This window comes from Triticum dicoccoides, chromosome 3B (assembly GCF_002162155.2).
Source record: "Triticum dicoccoides isolate Atlit2015 ecotype Zavitan chromosome 3B, WEW_v2.0, whole genome shotgun sequence".
Lineage (NCBI taxonomy): Eukaryota > Viridiplantae > Streptophyta > Magnoliopsida > Poales > Poaceae > Triticum > Triticum dicoccoides.
The window spans coordinates 693,042,169-693,052,971 of NC_041385.1; the positions used below are offsets into that span (position 1 = coordinate 693,042,169).

Consider the following 10,803-nt stretch of genomic DNA (forward strand, 5'->3'; position numbering starts at 1 on the left):
GATCCCATCTCAGATTTCATGGCCTCCAGCCATTTTGCGGAATCTGGGCTCATCATCGCTTCCTCATAGTTCGTAGGTTCATCATGGTCAAGTAACATGACTTCCAGAATAGGATTGCCGTACCACTCTGGTGCGGATCTTTACTCTGGTAGACCTACGGGGTTCAGCAGAAACTTGGTCTGAAGTTTCATGATCAATATCATTAGCTTCCTCACTAATTGGTGTAGTTGTCACAGGAACCGGTTCTTGTGATGAACTACCTTCCAATAAGGGAGTAGATACAGTTATCTCATCAAGTTCTACTTTCCTCCCACTCACTTCTTTCGAGAGAAACTCCTTCTCTAGAAAGGATCCGAATTTAGCAACGAAAATTTTGCCCTCAGATCTGTGATAGAAGGTGTACCTAATAGTCTCTTTTGGGTATCCTATGAAGACACATTTCTCCGATTTGGGTTCGAGCTTATCTGGTTGAAGTTTCTTCACATAAGCATCGCAACCCCAAACTTTAAGAAACGACAACTTTGGTTTCTTGCCAAACCATAGTTCATAAGGCGTCGTCTCAACGGATTTTGATGGTGCCCTGTTTAACGTGAATGCGGCCATCTCTAAAGCATAACCCCAAAACGATAGCGGTAGATCAGTAAGAGACATCATAGATCGCACCATATCAAGTAAAGTACGATTACGACGTTCGGACACACCATTTCGTTGTGGTGTTCCAGGTGGCGTGAGTTGCGAGACTATCCCGCATTGTTTCAAGTGTAGAACAAACTCGTAACTCAAATATTCTCCTCCACGATCAGATCGTAGAAACTTTATTTTCTTGTTACGATGATTTTCTACTTCACTCTGAAATTCTTTGAACTTTTCAAATGTTTCAGACTTGTGTTTCATTAAGTAGATATACCCATATCTGCTCAAATCATCTGTGAAGGTGAGAAAATAACGATATCCGCCACGAGCCTCAACATTCATTGGACCACATACATCTGTATGTATGATTTCCAACAAATCTGTTGCTCTCTCCATAGTACCGGAGAACGGCGTTTTAGTTATCTTGCCCATAAGGCACGGTTCGCAAGTACCAAGTGATTCATAATCAAGTGATTCCAAAAGCCCATCAGTATGGAGTTTCTTCATGCGCTTTACACCGATATGACCTAAACGGCAGTGCCACAAATAAGTTGCACTGTCATTATCAACTCTGCATCTTTTGGTTTCAACACTGTGAATATGTGTATCACTACTATCGAGATTCAATAAAAATAGACCACTCTTCAAGGGTGCATGACCATAAAAGATATTACTCATATAAATAGAACAACCATTATTCTCTGATTTAAATGAATAACCGCCTCGCGTCAAACAAGATCCAGATATAATGTTCATGCTCAACGCTGGCACAAAATAACAATTATTTAGGTCTAATACTAATCCCGATGGTAGATGTAGAGGTAGCGTGCCGACCGCGATCACATCGACTTTGGAACCATTTCCCACGCGCATCGTCACCTCGTCCTTAGCTAATCTTCGCTTAATCCTAGTCCCTGTTTCGAGTTGCAAATATTAGCAACAGAACCAGTATCAAATACCCAGGTGCTACTGCGAGCATTAGTAAGGTACACATCAATAACATATATATCACATATACCTTTGTTCACTTTGCCATCTTCTTATCCGCCAAATACTTGGGGCAGTTCCGCTTCCAGTGTCCAGTCTGCTTGCAGTAGAAGCACTCAGTTTCAAGCTTAGGTCCAGACTTGGGTTTCTTCTCTTGAGCAACAACTTGCTTGCCGTTCTTTTTGAAGTTCCCCTTCTTCTTCCCTTTGCCCTTCTTCTTGAAACTAGTGGTCTTGTTAACCATCAACACTTGATGCTCCTTCTTGATTTCTACCTCCACGGCTTTCAGCATCGCGAAGAGCTTGGGAATAGTCTTGTTCATCCTTTGCATATTATAGTTCATCACGAAGCTCTTGTAGCTTGGTGGCAGTGATTGGAGAATTCTGTCAATGACACTATCATCAGGAAGATTAACTCCCAGTTGAATCAAGTGATTATTATACCCAGACATTTTGAGTATGTGTTCACTGACAGAACTATTCTCCTCCATCTTGCAGCTATAGAACTTATTGGAGACTTCATATCTCTCAATCCGGGCATTTGCTTGAAATATTAACTTCAACTCCTGGAACATCTCATATGCTCCATGACGTTCAAAACGTCGTTGAAGGCCCGGTTCTAAGCCGTAAAGCATGGCACACTGAACTATAGAGTAGTCATCAGCTTTGCTCTGCCAGACGTTCTTAACGTCGTCAGTTGCATCAGCAGCAGGCCTGGCACCCAACGGTGCTTCCAGGACGTAACTTTTCTGTGCAGCAATGAGGATAATCCTCAGGTTACGGACCCAGTCCGTGTAATTGCTACCATCATCTTTCAACTTTGCTTTCTCAAGGAACGCATTAAAATTCAACGGAACAACAACACGAGCCATCTATCTACAAACAAACATAGACAAGCAAGATACTATCAGGTACTAAGTTCATGATAAATTTAAATTCAATTAATCATATTACTTAAGAACTCCCACTTAGACAGACATCTCTCTAGTCATCTAAGTGATCACGTGATCCAAATCAACTAAACCATGTCCGATCATCACGTGAGATGGAGTAGTTTCAATGGTGAACATCTCTATGTTGATCATATCTACTATATGATTCACGCTCGACCTTTCGGTCTCCGTGTTCCGAGGCCATATCTGTATATGCTAGGCTCGTCAAGTATAACCTGAGTATTCCGCGTGTGCAACTGTTTTGCACCCGTTGTATTTGAACATAGAGCCTATCACACCCGATCATCACGTGGTGTCTCAGCACGAAGAACTTTCGCAACGGTGCATACTCAGGGAGAACACTTCTTGATAATTAGTGAGAGATCATCTTAAAATGCTACTGTCAATCAAAGCAAGATAAGATGCATAAAGGATAAACATCACATGCAATCAATATAAGTGATATGATATGGCCATCATCATCTTGTGCTTGTGATCTCCATCTTCGAAGCATCGTCATGATCACCATCGTCACCGGCGCGACACCTTGATCCCCATCGTAGCATCGTTGTCGTTATGCCATCTATTGCTTCTATGACTATCACTGCCGCTTAGTGATAAAGTAAAGCAATTACAGGGCGTTTGCATTTCATACAATAAAGCGACAACCATATGGCTCCTGCCAGTTGCCGATAACTTCGGTTACAAAACATGATCATCTCATACAATAAAATATAGCATCACGTCTTGACCATATCACATCACAACATGCCCTGCAAAAACAAGTTAGACGTCCTCTACTTTGTTGTTGCAAATTTTACGTGGCTGCTACGGCCTTAGCAAGAACCGTTCTTACCTACGCATCAAAAACCACAACGATAGTTCGTCAAGTTGGTGCTATTTTAACCTTTGCAAGGACCGGGCGTAGCCACACTCGATTCAGCTAAAGTGAGAGAGACAGACACCCGCCAGCCACCTTTAAGCACGAATGCTCGTAACGGTGAAACCAGTCTCGCGTAAGCGTACGCGTAATGTCGGTCCGGGCCGCTTCATCTCACAATACCACCGAACCAAAGTATGACATGCTGGTAAGCAGTATGACTTGTATCGCCAACAACTCACTTGTGTTCTACTCGTGCATATAACATCAACGCATAAAACCTAGGCTCGGATGCCACTGTTGGGGAACGTAGTAATTTCAAAAAATTTCCTACGCACACGCAAGATCATGGTGATGATATAGCAACGAGAGGGGAGAGTGTTCGTCCACGTACCCTCGTAGACTGTAAGCGGAAGCGTTAGCACAACGCGGTTGATGTAGTCGTACATCTTCACAATCCGACCGATCCAAGCACCGAACGTACGGGGCCTCTGAGTTCAGCACACGTTCAGCTCGATGACGATCTCCGGCCCTCCGATCCAGCAAAGGCTCCAGAGATGAGTTTCGTCAGCACGACGGCGTGGTGACGATGATGATGTTCTACCGGCGCAGGGCTTCGCCTAAGCTCCGTGACGATATGACCGAGGTGGAATCTGGTGGAAGGGGGCACCGCACACGGCTAAGGAACGATCCGTAGATCAACTTGTGTGTCTATGGAGTGCCCCCCGCCCCCGTATATAAAGGAGCCAAGGGGGACGAGGCCGCCGGCCTAGGGGGCACGCCAAGGGGGGAGTCCTACTCCCACCGGGAGTAGGACTCCCCTTTTCCAAGTAGGAGTAGGAGAGAAAGGGGAAAGAGGAGGAAGAGGGGAAGGAAAGGGGGGGGGGGGCACCGCCCCCCTTCCCTTGTCCTATTCGGACTAGGAGGGGGAGGGGCGTGCGGCCCCCTCCTGGCTCCTTCCTCTTCTCCCTCTTGGCCCATGTAGGCCCATTAACCCCCCGGGGGGTTCCGGTAACCTCCCGGTACTCCGGTAAAATGCCGATTTCACCCGGAACCATTCCGATGTCCAAACATAGGCTTCAAATATATCAATCTTTATGTCTCGACCATTCCGAGACTCCTCGTCATGTCCGTGATCACATCCGGGACTCCGAACAAACTTCGGTACATCAAAACTTATAAACTCATAATAAAACTGTCATCGAAACGTTAAGCGTGCGGACCCTACGGGTTCGAGAACTATGTAGACATGACCTAAAACCATTCTCGGTCAATAACCAATAGCGGGACCTGGATGCCCATATTGGTTCCTACATATTCTACGAAGATCTTTATCGGTCAAACCGCATAACAACATACGTTTTGCCCGAGATTCGATCATCGGTATCCAATACCTAGTTCAATCTCGTTACCGGCAAGTCTCTTTACTCGTTCTGTAATACGTCATCTCACAACTAACTCATTAGTTATAATGCTTGCAAGGCTTAAGTGCTGAGTATTACCGAGAGGGCCCAGAGATACCTCTCCGACAATCGGAGTGACCAAACCTAATCTCGAAATACGCCAACTCAACATGTACCTTCGGAGACACCTGTAGTACTCCTTTATAATCACCCAGTTACGTTGTGACGTTTGGTAGTACCCAAAGTGTTCCTCCGGTAAACGGGAGTTGCATAATTCTCATAGTTACAGGAACATGTATAAGTCATGAAGAAAGCAATAGCAGAATACTAAACGATCATGTGCTAAGCTAACGGGATGGGTCATGTCAATCACATCATTCTCCTAATGATGTAATCCCATTAATCAAATGACAACACATGTCTATGGTTAGGAAACATAACCATCTTTGATTAATGAGCTAGTCAAGTAGAGGCATACTGGTGACTATAGTTTTGTCTATGTATTCACACATGTATCATGTTTCCGGTTAATACAATTCTAGCATGAATAATAAACATTTATCATGATATAAGGAAATAAATAATAACTTTATTATTGCCTCTAGGGCATATTTCTTTCAGTGCTAAGCACATTAAAAACTTTAGCAACTAAAGGCCCCAATGCATAGGTGCTTAACTTGTTGATGCCAAGCATCCTTGATTTAATGATTTTGTAACTAAAGTTCTTCATGCATTGGTGGGATCCTTCCATTTAAGTGTTTTGCCTAGGTTCTCGCGTTTGGCATTGTTTCTTCCTGGTGTCACCACACTCATCTCTCTCCTCTTAATTACCTTGCCACATCAGACTTTTTGCCTACATAGCAGCCTTAGCACCTGTACAAGGTGGAGCATTGAGAGGGGCCTAAGGGACCATGATGCATGTTGCCTAGATGAAGAGAACTGAGAGAAGGAGATACGTAAGAATTTTCATCCATTTTCCAATGAATTTCCGCAAAATACATGTGCACAGGTCACAACGTAGATGGACGGCAGCAGGCGTTTCCGCACTACTGCGAATTTTTGCAACATCCAAAACCATGCATCTTGCGTGCGTCCACGCTTGCTTAGCTAGTAAAATAGACAATTCTACTTTAGAAATACATTAAAAACTAACAACAATGTAGCAAAATAATTATACTAGGGGACAACACTCAGGTGCTTGCTACCTACTTGCTACTTTATTATTGAATCTGCATGCAGAAGAGTTTAATCGATGAGGCCCTCTTAATAATTAACTACGCACTAATTGTTCGACCACCATCAACGGTGATGACTTGGCCGGTGACGAAGGATGCCGCTGGCATGCAGAGGAACGACACCACTGCAGCCACCTCCTCTGGCTCTCGCCTGCCCGCCGCATCGGAGTCCTCGTCAACTCGTTCTCTTTAATTTTCGGTGGAAGCTGTTCCACGCACAAATGATCAGTTCACCAAATGATTTGTTTCTTAGAAGAGAATCCTACTACATACGTAAAAGTCATAACTAATTAGGCTAAATAGTTTTGCTTGTGTATTTTCTGAATGTAATTTTAATGAAGACTCGGTCGGTGCCTACGCTGTTTAACATGTCACTCTTGGTCGCGCCTGGGGCGACGCAATTCACCCGGATCTTGTTCTGGGCCCATTCGGTAGCAAGGCTCCTTGTAAGCTGGTTAATTCATCCTGGTATATTAAAGACGAAAAAGAGGTGTCAGTCTTATGCATCAGTTGTAAGTTGGATGGAGTCACGGTTATGAATACCTTCAATTAGAGCTTCTTTGAGTTTTTTTTTACAAGTAGTTAGACTGGATAGCTGAAAAGTTATAGTGCGATCTCGTCTCCAAAAACATCGTCGTTTGAGACAAGGAAAGAATCAATAGGCACTGGACTACTGATATCCAGAAATATTGAGATTGAATAGAACCTAAAATCATGTGTGTGAATTTGCATCGGAAAGTACACCGTTCATTTTTTTGGATTTTACAAACATCTATGTCTATACCTATTAATAAAGTAATTAGTGCTCCTGCCCGTCCGGTGAAAAATTATCCCCGAAGTTGTCATAAATTACTCACTATGTCACCTATGAGTGAAGAAAACAATTCGTTTTTTAAAGTCATCATCGTGTTTGGTTCTTATACAGTTATACCCTCATTTGTCACAGGCACACAAGCACCACAATGATTAAGGCCTCAGTCTTCTACAGAGACCCGGGTTCGATCCCAGGGTCTTTCCTTTTTCTCTCTTTTTCGAGTACGCCTCCTCTTCTCACCGTGTTCATGTGCTAGCCCATGTGTGGAGCGTGAAGCCCTATTTTTTCATTTCGGGTTTTTGCTTTCTCTTTTCTCATTTCTGTTTTTGTTTTACATTTTAAAAATTAATTCAGGATTTCGAAAACTCCAAATTTCAAAAAAGTTGTGATTTAAAAAAAATTGCAAACCATAAAATGTTTGTGAATTCCAAAAGTAATTGGGAAATCATAAAATGTTTGTGATTTTAAAAACGGTGTGGCTAGGCCTCAGTTGACTGAGATTTAACCAAGTATCAGTCAAGTGACATAACATGCAAGAGAGAAAAAGAAAAACTGAAAAGAAGATTTTGCACGGATCTATATGTAAGATCTCATGGATATAGTACCGGCTGAGACCTAACGGAGTCTCAGTTTAGCAAGACTGTTTTAAAAAAACTGTTAACATATTATAAAACATTCATGATTTCAAAGAAAATCTTCGTGAAATAAAAATGATCATATTTTTTAGAAATGATCGTGTATACAAAACATATTCGGAAATTATTAAAAAAATCCATGAAATTATGTTCACAAAAATTCAAACAAATCCACTGAAACAGATCCTAAATAACGAACAAAACGAACGGGCGCTTACAGAAAGGTTTTTTAGGTGATCTGTAGAGGTCGTATTATGATATTATTTAGTCCATTGCTGCCGTTAGAAAAAACCCGTGTTCTGTACAACAAGTAGCCCCAAAAATAATCGTGTGTTTGAAACATATTCAGGAATTTTTTAAAAATGTCTATGAAATTTTAGAAAATGTTCACTAAAATTCAAACAGGTCCATTGAAACAAATCGGCAAATAATGAACAAAACAAACCGGATCTTACATAGAGATTTTTTAGGTTATCTATAGTGGCCGTTTTATTATTTTATTTAGTCCATCGCGCGCCGGGTAAAAAATGATTTCCCTGTTCTGTACAACGCTTAGCCCCCCAAAAATTTGACACAGCGTTAGTTTTTGCAAGCTATATGAAAATAACTAAATATCAGATTTGCCTCCATACATAACTATGTTTATTTTGATACCACAATATTACTCGTCATGGAAAACACCGCGACGCTAGGTCAAGGCAAGACACATCATTCATCAGTCTAGTTATGGCATGGTCGCCAATGCATTTTGCTCAGCCAAAAAGTATTTCATTGTGGCGTCTTAGGAAATCAAGTCATGATGAGACCATCACATTTTCAATTTCTAAAATGAATTTTTAAAAGTCCCTTATCTCATCATGACATGATTCATACGTAGTTTATGAAAAACATTTTAGTCCTTATCTCATCTTGGCATAACTTGATTGTTTTTTTCCATTGCAACACACAGACATATTAGCTAGTATTAAATGGTTGTTATTTCAGACATTTACTTGATCTTTAAAGTACAAATTAAACCACTATTTTCTGAAACCGTCATTATTTGAAAGTTTCTATTTTAACATGGGCGCTATAATAATACTCGAATTTCAAAAGTAGGATAACTGGAGGGAATTACCTTTTGTCATGCTGTAAATTGTGAGGCCCGGGAACCCAAGCGTGCCCCCCGAGGGAGGATATGTTGACGATGCTACCTCCTCCAGCGATGGAGGCCCTGAGGAGCAAGGGGTGCGCGAGCTGGCTCAGGTGGAAGCACGACTCAAAGTTGGTCGCCATGAGGTGCGTGTACTCCTCCGACGTCCACTCCACGGCCGCCTTGGCTAGAATCTGCGCCGCGTTGTTCACCTGCATAGATTAGGAATGGTCCAGAGAAAACACTTAGCCCTTTAAATCCAGACGAACCTCTTTGGATTGGGTGGAATTTTAGAGCCCATTTGCAATCTCAATCTGAAGTTAATCAGATTGAACTGACAAACTCTGAAGATTTCAGAAAGACGAGTCCAAGTCCTCGAAGTTACTGGTTACGGCCACTTACCAGTATGTCGAGCTTGCCGTCGAAAACTTGCTTGGCCGTCTCCATGAGCTGCTCCCTGCTGGCGCGCAGGGAGACGTCGCAGACGGAGACGGTGACCGGGAGCCCCTTGGCCTCCCACCGGCGGCGGCACTCCTCCAGCTCCGCCGCGCTCCGGGCGCACGTGTGCACCCGCGCCCCGTGCCCCGCCAGCTCCTCCACGATTGCGTGGCTGTTCTCCACCCATCGATAAGCACATGAATATATGCATCGATCGGTCGATCAACGACTATAGTACAGTAAATTGCGTCTTCGTACCTAAGCTAGCTGATTAGATTACAGTATGATCACGTACCCGATCCCTTTGCTGCCGCCGGTGACGAGCGCCGTCGCGCCGGCCAGGCTCCACCTCTCCTCCCTGCTCATGCCACCGGCCGCCATCTCTCTCTCTCTCTCTGTGTGTCTTTCTCTAGATCTCTCCATGTGCATGCGTGCGCGTGTTCTGATACTCTGTGCTGTGGAGTGGCAAGATAGAGTATATGTAAGACAAGGCGCGTAGGGACTAGGGAGAGTTACCTCGCTTCACACGTAGCGTAGGCAGTGCGTGGCAGAAACACATGTTCCACGAGCACCGAGCATCATAGTGTCCAGTCGTATTTGCCTACTCCAGACAGTCAAGCCACACTCCAATTTGTAGACCGATCGGTCACTGGCTCACGATGAATGGGAGATAAGATTGGCGATGATTGACAACGTGTACGTGTATGCAACGGACGCGGGTGGCGTTTTCTCAAGAATAGCTGCCGTTTTGGATGTCGATTCCGTTACAGCTTTTACCACTGACTTATCCTTGCAAAATTGTACTCCCTCCGTTCGAAATTACTTGTCGCAGAAATGGATGTATCTAGATGTATTTTAGTTTTAAATACATTCATTTCCGAGACAAGTAATTCCGAACGGAGGGAGTAGTATACAAATCCAAAGTTTATTGTTAGATGTACTTGTCGGAGCTTTTGGCGGAGTTTGAATCATTACATCGTTGTAATCAACTACTCCCTCCGTCCCAAAATAAAGTTAGTACAAAGTTGAAACACTTATTTTGAGACGGAGGGAGTACTAAAGTGTGCGTGAGTTTGTTAGAATCTTTATGTAAGTTGTTATCTCTCCCTAATTCTCTTGGTGTGCTTTTTAGGAAAAACCATGGTCGTGACTTTATTCAAAATGGTACTCCTTCTGTTTCAGATATAAGAACGTTTTTGACACTATGCTAGTGTTAATAACATTCTTATATTTTGGGACGGAAGGAGTATAAAAGTTACATCATTTGTTAGGTGCGCGAATATTACGTCAGGTGGTTCATGTTGTTGCCACAAAATAGCACTAGAACTCTTGGAATTACGAGGTAAAAAATGAGCTAACTTGATTGGCTTCTCTAGGTCAGTGATCGATCTTGACAATAGCAGAACCTCTACAAAGGAAGGATCATTCTTCATAAACTGCAGCAGCGACACCGACTGAGTTCCATAGTTCTTCATCGTGGCAATAACATCCATAGAGTTAGAGTGTACCAAAAGCTTGTTGCATCCCACTTGCCCTACTAGGATTAGACCGTTTCTCAATGCTATCGGCTTCGTCATAGCTGTTGAATTGATATTTGGAATTCGGCAATTGCTAGCGGCTAGAAATCTTGCAAGGTCATCACGCAAGAGAAGTCAAATCCATCTGCAGTAAATTAAGTTGTGAATTAATATTAGCTTCATTATTTTTTGTGTTCC

The 10,803-nt window shown here is 42.9% G+C and overlaps 1 pseudogene; it reads right to left on the minus strand.

Moving 5' to 3' along the window:
* Window positions 1-5,890: 5,890 nt before the first annotated feature.
* LOC119277919 lies at window positions 5,891-9,631 on the minus strand (annotated as a pseudogene).
* Between the last annotated feature and the right edge of the window lie 1,172 nt (window positions 9,632-10,803).